Genomic DNA, 12,406 nt, shown 5'->3' on the forward strand with positions numbered 1-12,406 from the left:
GGCCAGTCAGGAAATGGAAGTTAGAGCTCTGCAAAGGAGTTGGGGAAATTCAAGGGCTTATAAGGGTTTGGGACAAAGGTGTGAGAACAGTTTTGGCAGGGTCTCATGACATGGGTGGTTGAGGATTGTTATCGACAGTGATCAAGGGAAGGGAAATTTTGAGTGCTTTTTTATGATATCATCTGTTCGTTTTTCCACCCCCACCTTCCAAGACTTGATGATGTTTAATTTCTGTCCTGGTCATTGTAGGCAGCTACATAGTGTAGGTTATTTTCAATGTGGGGGATTGGGGCCCAGGCCCGGGCTCCCCACACTCCCCCACTAAAACAAACATATACTAGCTCTACATTCTTCTTCTCCTTGCTACTCCTGACACATCGATTTCATCAGTGAATCCTAATAACTATACCCTCTTCCGTCTTCACTGTTACCATCCTAGACCAAGTTACCACCATTTCCTGGACCTCTGAAATAGCCTCTTAACTGACTTCCCTGTTTCCAGGTTTATCTTTTTAAAGGTGAATCATCACATCACTTCCCTGCTCAAAACATTCCAGTAACTTCCCACTGCACTTGGAATGATCTACTTCCTCAAACCCTGTCCCGTAGAACTTTCACAGTGAAGCTTTACATACTTGTCTGTGTCTTTTGGCCTCAGCTCTTTAGTCTCATTCTGCCCCTGCTATTCCAGCCTTTGTATTCCTAGAATAAATCAAACTCACTGTAACCTCAAGGTCATTGCACTGGCTGTTACCCCCACATGGGATCCTTTTTCTGATCTTCTCAAAGATGTCTTCTTATTATATTTGTGTTTAAACGATACCGTGGAGAGGTCTATACTAAACACCTAATTCAAAGTAGCCCCCAGGCATTATTGATTGCAACATCCTGTTTGAATTCACCTTTTGTCAGTTAACATAGTCTACTGTTTTACTTGTGATCATTTATTTCAATGTCTGTTTTTCCCTTCCCATTCCCCTTCCCTCTGCAATGTGAGTTCTAGAAAATGAGTGCCTGGAATACTTGTTAAATAAATGACTATCAACAAAATAAGCAGTACTTTTAGAAAGTGGTGATATACCAAAATGATACTATGTGATTGTGTTGTTTTGAAAGTTGAATATGCAGACTGGCACAGTTTAGGAAAGTGAAGAGAACTGAAAGGAATTACTACTTAAAACCAAGAGAAAAGTTTAGCTCTGGACTGTTTCCTACACCCATGATGAGAACTGCTCGTTACCACGTCACATTGCTATATAGAGTGAGTATTGAATGAGCAGAGGCCATGGGTATTGAATTATCCTCAGAAGGCTTAAAAGGGATAATATACCTCTGAGCCCCAATGTATAAACTACTTTGAATTCAAAGTATATTTTTTCTTCATCTGATAATTTTATTAACCTACCCTAGGGAAATTTAAAATAAGGAAAAAGGATAAAACTACCTTTACAATGCTGGCATATATTTAGCCAAAATATAGAAGATATTTATAAGAAGTAATATCTGGTGCTATTAGAACAAAAAGTTCCTTTTAGGTGAATTATTAATAAATATTTGCAGTTTTAGGAGGATTAGGTAAATATACTGGTGATAGCTAAACTAATTTCTGTCTTTTAATGATATATCCCAGAACATTTATATGGACTTTGTTATTTAGAAAGGTGTTTTCCTTCAAGTTTCTGATGCAGTGGCTGATAGGCTGTGTAAAAATGTATGGAATGTAATCTGCTAGTCCTCGGTGGAGGCAACCGTGCCAGTTTGAAAGGATGTATGTACCCTAGAAAAGCCATGTTTTCATCCTAACCCCACTTTATAAAGGCAGCTGTTTCTTCTAATCCCTATTCAGCACTGCATGCTGAAAATTTTAGATTATCTTCCTGGAGATTTGACTCAGTCAAGAGTGGTTGTTAAGCTGGATTAGGTGGAGACATGTCTCTACCCATTCCAGGTGGGTCTTGAGTATTTTACTGGAATCCTATAAAAGAGAATTACAAGAGAAAAAGCTAGGAGATTCTGAGGGAGCAGAACGAGTCCACCAGCCAACGATCTTTGGAGATGAAGAAGGAAATGCCCCCTGGGGAGCTTCATGGAACAGGAAGCCAGGGGAGAAAGCTAGCAGAAAGGCCGTGCTCGCCATGTGTCTTCTCAGTTGAGAGAGAAACCCTGAACTTGATTGGCTTTCTTGAACCAAGGTATCTTTCCTTTAATGCCTTAGATTGTACATTTCTATAGACTTGTTTTAATTGGGACATTTTCTTGGCCTTAGAACTGCAAACTAGCAATTTATTAAATTTGTCTTTTTAAAAGCCATTCCATTTCTGGTATATTGCATTTTGACAGCCAGCAAGCTAGAACAGCCACTGATACCCACACTTGCAGCTGGCATTTCTCCAAAGAGAAGCTATTTAATGGCCAACATTAAAGAGTTTGCAAACACTTAGTGTGGACTGGTAAAGACAGAAGCAATCTAGTCCAAGCCCCTCATTCTTTAGATAAAGAAGAGGGGGCTGAATTCAGTCATACAGTCATAAGTTATACCAGGACTCAAACACCATAGCTCCTAACCTAGATTTCTTTATATATATAAACTTCTCTTTAATTAGAGAAGTTTACAGAAAAATCATGCAGAAAATACAGAGATCCCTTATGCCATGCTGCTGTATTCACATTTTGCATTTGTGTGGTAACTTTGTTACAACTGAGGAGAAATCTTATTAGAATATAGTCCATAGTTTACATTAGGGTTCACTGTTTATGCCATACATTCCTATGAGTTTTTTTCTTTCAATTTTTATTATAGTAACACATGTAAAACTTATAATTTCCCCTTTTAACCCACATTCATATACAATTTAGTGGCATGAATTACATTCACAGTGTTGTACTACATTCACCACAGTCCCTTACCAAAACTTTTCTATCACCCAAAACAAATTCTGTGCTAATTAAGCATTAACTCCACGTTCCTTGCTCCCACCCCAGCTCCTGGTAACTGTGTTCTAGTTTTTTGGCTCCCTGAATTAGTGTATTCTAATTACTTCATGTTATTTAGTTCATACAGTATTTGTCCTTTTAAGTGTGGCCTATTTTACTTGGCATGGTGTTTTGAAGGTTCTACCACATTTGCACATATCAGAACTTCATTGGTTTTTATGGCTAAATAATATTCCAGTGTATGTGTACACCATATTTTTTTTATCCATTCATCTGTTGATGGACATTGGGCCATCTTTTAACAATTGTGTTTTCTTTCTTTTCTTTTTAAAGTAACCGTTCTAGAAGGCATGAATTGGTATCTTACTGTGGTCTTTGGTCCATTTTGAGATAATTTTTTTTTTTTCTTTGGCATGGGCAGGCTCTGGAAATTGAACCCAGGTCTCTGGCACAGCAGGCGAAAATTCTGCCACTGAACCACCATTGTACTGCCCAAGATAAATTTTATATATGGTTTGAATTAGGGCAGCCACCTTCATTGTTTCACATATGAATATCAAGATTTCCCAGCACCATTTGTTGAAGAGCTGTTCATTCCAACTGGACTTGTCACCCTTGTCAGAAATCAGTTGGACAGAAATGTGAAGGTTGACTTCTGAACTTTCAGTTTGATTCCATTGGTTTGTGTCTGTTCTTTTGTCAGTACCATGTTATTTTGATTACTGTGGCTTTATTTTAAGATGAGGAAGTGTGAGTCTCCTCCAACTTGGTTCTTTTTCAAAATGGTTTTGGCTTTTTTAGAGCTTATTACCCTTCCAGATGAATTTGCTGATTGGCTTTTCCATTTATACAAAGAAGGCTGATGGAATTTTGATTGGAATTGCATTGAATCTGTAAATTGCTTTGGGTAGAATTTGCATGTTAATAGTACTTACTCTTCCAGTCCATGAATGTGGAATGTCCTTTCATTTGTTTAAATTTTTTATTTCTTTAAGCAGTGTTCTGTAGTTTTCTGTTTATGAGTCCTTTACATCCTTGGTTCACTTCATAACTTAGATATTTGATTTTAAAAGTTGTTATTGTAAATAGAATTATTTTCTTAATTTCCTTTTCAGAAGGTTCATTACTACTATATAGAAGTACTACTGATTTTGTAATGTTTGTCTTATATCCTGCCACTTTGCTGAATTCAAAGTTCTGGTAACTTTGTTGTGGATCTTTCAGGGTTCTCTGTATAAAGATCATGTCATCTGCAAATAAGGAAGTTTTACTTCTACTTTTCCACTTTAGATGCCTTTTATTTCTTTTTCTTGCCTAGTTGCTCTGGCTTGAACTTCAGTACAGGGTTGAATAAGTGATGTCATTGGACATTCTTGTCTTGTGTCTGATCTTAGATGGAAAACTTTGTCTTTCAACTTTAGGTGGGATGTAAACTGTGGCTTTTTCAGATATGGCCTTTTATTATCTTGAAGTTTCCTTCTGTTCCTGGTTTCTGAATGTTTATTCTATAAGAGGTGCTGGCTTTTGTCAAATTACTTTTCTTTATCAATTGAGATGATCATATGTTTTTTTTCCCCTTCATTCTCAGAATGTGGTTTGTTACATTACTTGATTTTCTTATGTTGAACCAACCTTGTGTACCTGGGATAAATCCCAGTTTGTTATGGCATGTAATTCTTTTAATATGCTAGTATTAGATTCAGTTTGCTAGCATTTTGTTAACTGTTTTTTTTTTACATGTATACATAAGTGGTATTTGTCTGTTATTTTCTGGTGGTATCTATATCTGACTTCAGTATTAAGATGATGCAGGTTTCATAGATTAAGCTAGGGAGTGTTCCCTGCTGTTCATTTTTTTGGAGGAGTTTGGGCAGAATTGGTGTTAATTCATCTTGGAATGTTGGATAAAATTTTCCTGTGAAGCCATCTGGTTTGGGCTTTTCTTTGTTGGGAGCCATTTGATTACTGATCACATCTTCTTAACACTTAATTGGTTTGTTGAGATCTTCTATTGTTTCTTGAATCAGTCAGGTTTTTTTTTGTATGCTTCTAGGAATTTGCCTATTTCATTAGGTTATGCAATTTGTTATGTACAGTTCATAGTATCCTCTTACAGTTCTTTTTCTTTTTGTGGTGTTTTTAGTAATCTCCACTTTTCATTTCTGATTTTAGTTATCTTTATCCTCTCTTTTTTTCTTCACTGGTTTAGCTAAAGTTTTGTTGGTTTTATGGATCTTTTCAAAGAACCAACTTTTAGTTTTGTTGATTGTCTTTATATTGTTTTCTATTCTCTATTTTACTTATCTCTGCTCTAATGTTTGTTACTTCCTTCTGCTCACTTTGAATTTAGTTTGTTCTTCTTTTTCTAGTTTTAAGGTTAGGTCTCTGGTTTGAGATCTTTCTTTTTTTTTTTTTTTTTCCCGATTGGAATCTGTTCTAGTTTGCTAACTGCTGGAACGCAACACACCAGAGACAGATTGGCAATAAAAGGGGATTTATTTCATTAGTTCTTCAGAGGAAAGGCAGCTAACTTCCATCTGAGGTTCTTTCTTACCTGGGAAGGCTCAGGATGATCTCTGTTGATCTTCTCTTCAGGCCTCTGGGTTCCAGCAACTTTCCCTGGGGTATTTTCTTTCTGCATCTCCAAAGGCCTGGGCTGAGCTGCGAGTTCTGAGATGAGGTATCCTGAGCTGCTTGGGCTGTGCTACCTTGACCTTTCTCATTTAAGCACCAGCCAATTAAATCAAACATCATTCATTGCAGCTGGCATGCCTCCTAGCTGACCGCAGATATAATGAGCAACAGATGAGGTTCACGTATCATTGGCTCATAACCACAGCAGCATAACTAGGCACCTTCACCTGGCCAAGTTGACATCTGAATCTAACTACCAGAGAATCTCTTTACTTTGTGGGGAAACCGTTTACATTTACAGTGCAGTGTTATTGTCAACAAGGGTAATGCAGAATCTCATTAGTCACAAGAAATGAAAAGAAACAGTTAATAAAATGGACCCTCAGCTGTTTGATCTTTCCTATCTTTGGCACCTTTGACCTAAAATATACTTTAACCACATTGGAGAGCTTTCTTTTTTATGTTAGAAATTAGAGCTATTAATTTCTTTCTCAGCCCTGCCTTTGCTGCATCCTGTAAGTTTTTTTTTTTTTTTTGCATCCTATAAGTTTGTGTCATTGTCATTCACATCAGGATATTTCCTAATTTCCCTTGTGATTTCTTCTTTGACCTATTGTTTGTTTTAAGAGTGTGTTTAATTTCTGTATATTTGTGGTTTTTCCATTTCTCCCTCTGTTATAGCTTCATTCGATTATAGTAGTAGAAGATACACTGTATGATTTTAATATTTTTTAAGTTATTGAGAGTGTTTTGTGACTTAATATATGTTCTATCCTGGAGAATGCTCCTTATGCTCTTGAAGAGAATGTATAGTCTGTTGCTGTTGGGGAAAGTGCTACATATATGTCTGTTAGGCCTAGGTGGTGTAGAGTATCATTCAAGTCTTCAGTTCCCTTATTGATTTTCTGTCTAGACAGTCTGTCTGTTATTGAAAGTGGTATATTGAAATTGCCTACTTTTACCAAAGAACCATCTATTTCTACCATCAAATCTGTCAATATTTGCAAGATTGGGACTCTGTTGTTAGGTGCATATATATTTGTTTTGGTTTGCTAAAGCTGCTGAAATACAATATACCAGAAATGGGTTAATTTTTACAATGGGGATTTATAATTTACAGTTCTTAGCCTGTGAACATGTCCATCTCAGGGTATCAGCAGGACAATACCTGAGCTAAAAAAGGACAGGCTGCTTACATCCAGGACACATCTGTCACACGGGAAGGCACATGGCCAGCATTTCCTTGTCCTTTGTTCTTGAGTTTCATTGCTTTCAGCTTCTCGTTCCTGTTTATTTCCTGTCTGAGCTTCTATGGGTCCTCTCTTAGCTTCTTTGGGGCTTTTCTCTGTGAGCTTTTCTTAATTTTATCTCTCATAAAGGACTCCAGTTAGAGGATTAAGACCTACTTTGAATGGGGTGGGTCATACATACCTCAGCTGAGATAACCTAATCAGAAGATCTCACCCACAATAAGTCTGAACAATCAGGAATAGATTAAAAGAACATGGCCTCTTCTGGGGTACGTAACAGCTTCAAACCACCAAGGTATTCATATTTGTTATGTCTTCTTATTGAACTGATTCCTTTATGAGTATATAATGACCTTTTTTTTTTTTGTCCCTGATAACAGTTTTTGACATAGAGTCTGTTTTATCTGATATTAATTTATCTATCTCAGCTCTCATTTGGTTACAACTTTCATGGTATATTTCTTTCCATCCTTTCACTTTCAACATACTTATACCTTTGAGTTTGAGTCTTTTATAGAAAGCATATATATAGTTGGGTCGTGCTTTTTTCCCTCTCCATTCAGCCAGTCTCTGCCTTTTGACTGGACAGTTTTAACTGTTCACATTTAAGAGTAACTATTGAGAATGCAGTGCTTTCTTCCTCCATTTTGTTATTTTTTTCCTAAGTCTTATACCTTTTTTGCCCTTCAGATCTTCTGTTAATGCCAGGGTCGGGCTCATTCTTAGGAGTCAGGTCCTACCTTACCAGGAAGACTTATACCCATGAGAGTCATGTCCGACGTAGAGGGGCAGGCAGTGAGTTCACCTGCCAAGTTGACTTAGAGAAAGATGCCCCATCTGAGCAACAAAGGAGGCTTTCTTGGGGTGACTCTTAAGCATAATTATATGTAGGCTTATCTTTGACATTACAGAAACAAGTTTCATAAAGGCAAGCTTCAAGATTGAGGGCTTGGCTTATTAAATTGGGAATCCCTACTGCTTGAGAGTCTCCTTCATTTTTTTTTTTTTTTTTGAAAAAGTGCTTTGAGAATTTAATGTACAGGTTGATTTTTAAACAATTTATTTATATGTTGGCTTCTACATGCTCTTACATGTGTAAAATATTTATACATATTCTGTACAATTTGTACATATATTAAATGGCTGTATTTTAAACACTGTTCTATGGGATTTTATAAAGGAAAAATCAAGTGGGGAAAATTACTTATAAAACATTTATCAAAAACCCGTGACATTAAAGAACAAGGTGTTCTTATATTCATGTTCATTTGATTTCCTCATTTATTTATTTTTTTGGTTTCACTTTATTTAGGCTGGCCTAGATTTGCCATTTTCTTCAATACAATTATTAGGTCAGAAAAGTGAAAGCAGAGATAATGCAGTAAGGCAACTCTGGCAGATGGAATTATTTGTCTGCTAGGGTAAGAAACCGTGTGGATGGGTATGTGAGTGTTTAGGTTTAAAGCTGATGGTCTGTCAAGATACTGTGTTGCTTTATGGCATTAACTGAAGTACTAGTAATCAGAAAAGGTTTGTCTAAAGTTTAGGATATAGTCAGGAAAAACATCATGCTGTCCTTTTTCCTAAACATAAAAAGCCCTGGGGATTACTGCACATTATTCAGATTACCACCCTTGTCCCAGATCTGGAAACCAGTCCCTAAAACTGTTCCATTTGGTGGAGAGGTGACAGCTGTACTACCTACCAAGTTTCCCATCTTTTTAGATACCAATAGGCCTGCTACTCCACAGTCTAAACCAACTGGCAAATCATATTATCCCCAACATTTCTTCATCTGTCAGATGGAATAGCTTAAGAATAAAAATAAGGGAATGGGGCAAAAAACATCCTGAGCAGTGCTATGCCCCTACAGCACTTGCTAGCACACATATCAATAAGGCTGCTCTATTCCCAGGAGCCAATGGGTAGCGTTCTTTTTTTTTTTTTTTAACAGGTCCTCTAACTCTTCTGACTTCTTTCTAGCACAAAACATGCCTCAGCCGTGATTAGGAAGGAAGTGGTCCTCACATAAGAGCTACGCATCAAAAACGACCCTGAGGAGAGTGAGTGGGTAGGCAGGGGGGTCAGGAAGGGGCTGACGACAAGCTAATCACCAGGTGGCAGGGCGAGTGGTGGCACTTGAGCCCCTCGCTGCCTCCTTCTTCCTGAAAATGTGAGCACTTGAGTCATAAATATAAAAGTGAAGGGTATACTGATCTTCCTAAGCGGATAGGAATCCCAAAGGACTGAAGTTATAAAAATATACAAACATATATAATTTTTATTCTGGCAGATTCCATATTTTTGAGAAAGCAATTAGTAATAATCTGACATTGGGTAAGAACTGGAAGACTGTGGGTGACTTATAAATTAAGAGTCTATATAAAATATCACTGGGGGGTAACCCCCTAATTTTCCACTCAAAATTCTGATAACTTGAAGTACTTTCCAAAAATAGAGACTTTGTATTGGTTTAAATGTTGGATATGGAAATGAACAAAAGAAGACCATCCCTAAATAACTGATGCATTTGGGCTGGTTAACAAAGTAAACATAACATTTTTTTGCAACTCTATTTTTGGTTTCCTTTTTTCCTTTCCTGTTTTTTTTCTTTTATGATATGGGAGGGAAAAAAAAGCACAACAATTTTAAATTGCATTGCCCCAAGTCAGAAAAGAAGCACTTCGGAATTTTCTTCATGTTCCATTCTGTTTCACATAACTGGAAAGCGGCTGAGGGCCTGCCTCAGCTTTTCAGCAATCGTTTCGTAAAATTGCACTTGCTGCTCTAGGTACAGGTGGATGACGCTATTGTAATCATAGATCCGGTTACTATGAAAATGATTCATCTCAGCTTGCAGTGCATATGACATCGTGCCAACTCGCTTTACCATGGTCTGTTTGTCTTGTGGCGTTATTTTACCAGTAGCAACTAGTTTATCACTTTCTTTCACTTTTTCGATTGCTCCCTTATGGGCACCAATAATATCAGGAAAGCAGCCAAGGAAGCCTTTATACTCATGATTGCATTCCATCAGGAAATGGAGATCTTTCTTTGGCTGTTCTGCCACCAGATTGGCAATTTCTTCATAAGTCTTTCCTGCTTCTGTTATTGCATCATTGAGATCTGTTTCACCTTGGTAACAACTAGAACTAAACACTGTTGCTAAACTCTGCAAGGCCTTTCCTATCTTCTGATATTCCTTGGGCAATGGCCCAGTGCACCGCTTCCAGTGCTCCTGCCCGACAGTCAGCAGTTCCTTCACACCGTCGTCCATGGCTTTGGTAAATCTACCAACAGCGTCACACTTCTGCTCTATTTCTATTAAGTCCAAGTCAGGTGCCTCTGGCTCCATGGTAGAAAATATCATAACTCCCACAAGTTCATCTTTTTCAGCCTTCCTCTTTCCAGTTTTCTACTCCTTTTCATCACGGAAACTGAGGAACTGCTGGAAAAGGTCACTTTCTGAGATGACCGGATGCCGACACATCCTTGTCAGCCATGCCTGAAGTCTCTCCATGCGCATTTTGATAAATTCTTCTTCAAAGCGACCCGTAACTTGCTTATGTGGAAGAGAAGGGATTGGAATGGCTGACCCGAACTTAACCAGGAGACGTTCATATAACCAGTCAAAGTGTTTGTACCTGTGGTTAACAGATCGATTTGTGTTAGTAGGTGTTAGCTGGTATTCAATGTAGCTCTTCAGACCATACATTTTGGAACCTTTTCTGGGATCTGCTACCACACAGTCAAAGGTAGAGGTAGGATAAACCCACATTGGGCCATAATCTCCAACAATGATGGGAATTTTCTCTTTGGGTTTTGTTAGTTACTTGGCCAACAAATACTGTTCCACTCCAGGCTTCGCAAATCCAGGAAACTTGTTGAGTGGCAGCTTCATGGAAGACGTCCCAGCACGACTGTTTCCTCGCTGAGCACCTCCTCCTTCAGCGGACTCTGAATCCTTAAAGTAAGGAGCTGACTTGGGGTCATCCCAGTCTTCATCCCAGTCATCATCGTCACCAGTTGCTGGTCCTTGGTAGGCCTGGGGATGGCTGAAGGCACTGTCCCAGTTATTGGACGTGCTTCTCTGGGTAGCAGCGCCCTCTGGTTTGGCTCCCCAGCCATCTGTGTTCTCCCAGTTTCCAGATTTGGAAGCACTCCAGGCTGACCAAGGGTCATTGCCACCCCTGACCTGGTTATTACTGTTGGCAGTTGTCGAATTGGCTTGTGCTGTATTTGCAGTAAGGGAATCAAGGAACGCCTGGTCAGCCACTGAATTTCCACAAGAAAACTTATCTTTTCCATCACTGGGCAAAATTTCAACATAGTCTGTGGGAACAAGCCCTCGTTCTCCTTTGCTGTTTCTTCCTTCCAGCCATCCTCCACCAACATCCGGATTTGTAATTGTGATGATTTCTCCTTCATTAACTGTCAGTTCATTATTTCCAGGTTCAGCAGCAAAATCATACATAACCCGAGCCTTAGTGGCCATGGCGGGCGGGTCCCCGGCGCGGGACGGCCCGGCTTTTCTCCCGCGCCGCGGTTGCGCGGCCCTTGCCAGACAGGCGAGGACGGCGGCGGCTCCGGCTGGGCCCCGACGCGGCGCGGGCGGCGGCTCTGCCTCGGCCGGGAGTCTTGACGCTCAAGCCCCGCCGCTCGGTGACTCCGGCCGCCGCCCGCTCCGGCAGATCCTGAAACGCCGCGGCTGTCGGTTCACCGCGGTCGGCGGAAGCGCGCCCGGTGCCCTCGGCTGCGGCCCGGCCTCCTCGCCCACTTTTCCGCCCCCGCCCAGAGCCTCCCCGCCCCGGCGGCCGCCGCCGCTGCCGCTTCGGGCTCCCTTTGTTCCGGCCCCCGGGGGCCGCTTCCCCGACTCCGGGCTGGGGTGGGCGGTGCAGGCCGCGGGCCCTGCCCGCCAGTCTCCTTCATTTTTGAAAGACAGTCTTAGTAGGTACAAAGTTCTTGCTCAGAATTTTTTTTCTTTCAGAAATTTAAATATTTTGGCCCATTGCCTTCTTTCCTCTGGTTTCTGATGCGAAATCAGCATTTAACTTTATTGGGATTCCCTGTACACAATTCGTTGCTTTTCTCTCACAGCTTTGAGAAGTCTCTCATTGTTCTCAGCATTTGACAGTTTGACCACCATGTGTCCTGGCATGGTTGGTTCTCTTTGAATTTTTCCCACTTAAAGTGTATTAGGCTTCTTGAATCTGCATGTCCATATCGTTTGTTAAATTTGAAGAGTTTTCTGCAATTATTTCTTTAAATATTACTTCTGGCTCTTTCTTCTCCTGCTTAGACTCCCATAATGCGTATATTGGTATGCTTGATGGTATTCCACAGGTCTCTTATGCTCTGTTTACTTGTTTTCATTCTTTTTTCTATCTGTTTCTCAGCTTGAATTATTTCAAGTGTTTTATCTTTGAGCACACTGATTCTTCTCCCAATTGCCATCTGCTGTTGAAAGTGTCTGGGGAATTTTTCATTTCAATTATTGTGATCTTTAACTCCAGTATTTTTGTTTGGTTCCTCTTAAAAATATCTTTCTGTTTATTGAGATTCTCATATTGTTCATCATTTTCCTGATA

General features: G+C 39.7%; 1 protein-coding gene and 1 pseudogene across 4 annotated transcripts in view; one reads left to right on the plus strand and one right to left on the minus strand.

Annotated features, from left to right (window-relative positions):
- Window positions 1-12,406, plus strand: part of SMAP1 (small ArfGAP 1) — a 243,339-nt gene that overhangs the window by 186,818 nt on the left and 44,115 nt on the right. The gene's annotated exons all lie outside the window — the stretch shown is intronic.
- LOC143684838 (sorting nexin-9 pseudogene) lies at window positions 8,575-11,405 on the minus strand (annotated as a pseudogene).

This window comes from Tamandua tetradactyla, chromosome 5 (genome assembly GCF_023851605.1).
Source record: "Tamandua tetradactyla isolate mTamTet1 chromosome 5, mTamTet1.pri, whole genome shotgun sequence".
NCBI lineage: Eukaryota > Metazoa > Chordata > Mammalia > Pilosa > Myrmecophagidae > Tamandua > Tamandua tetradactyla.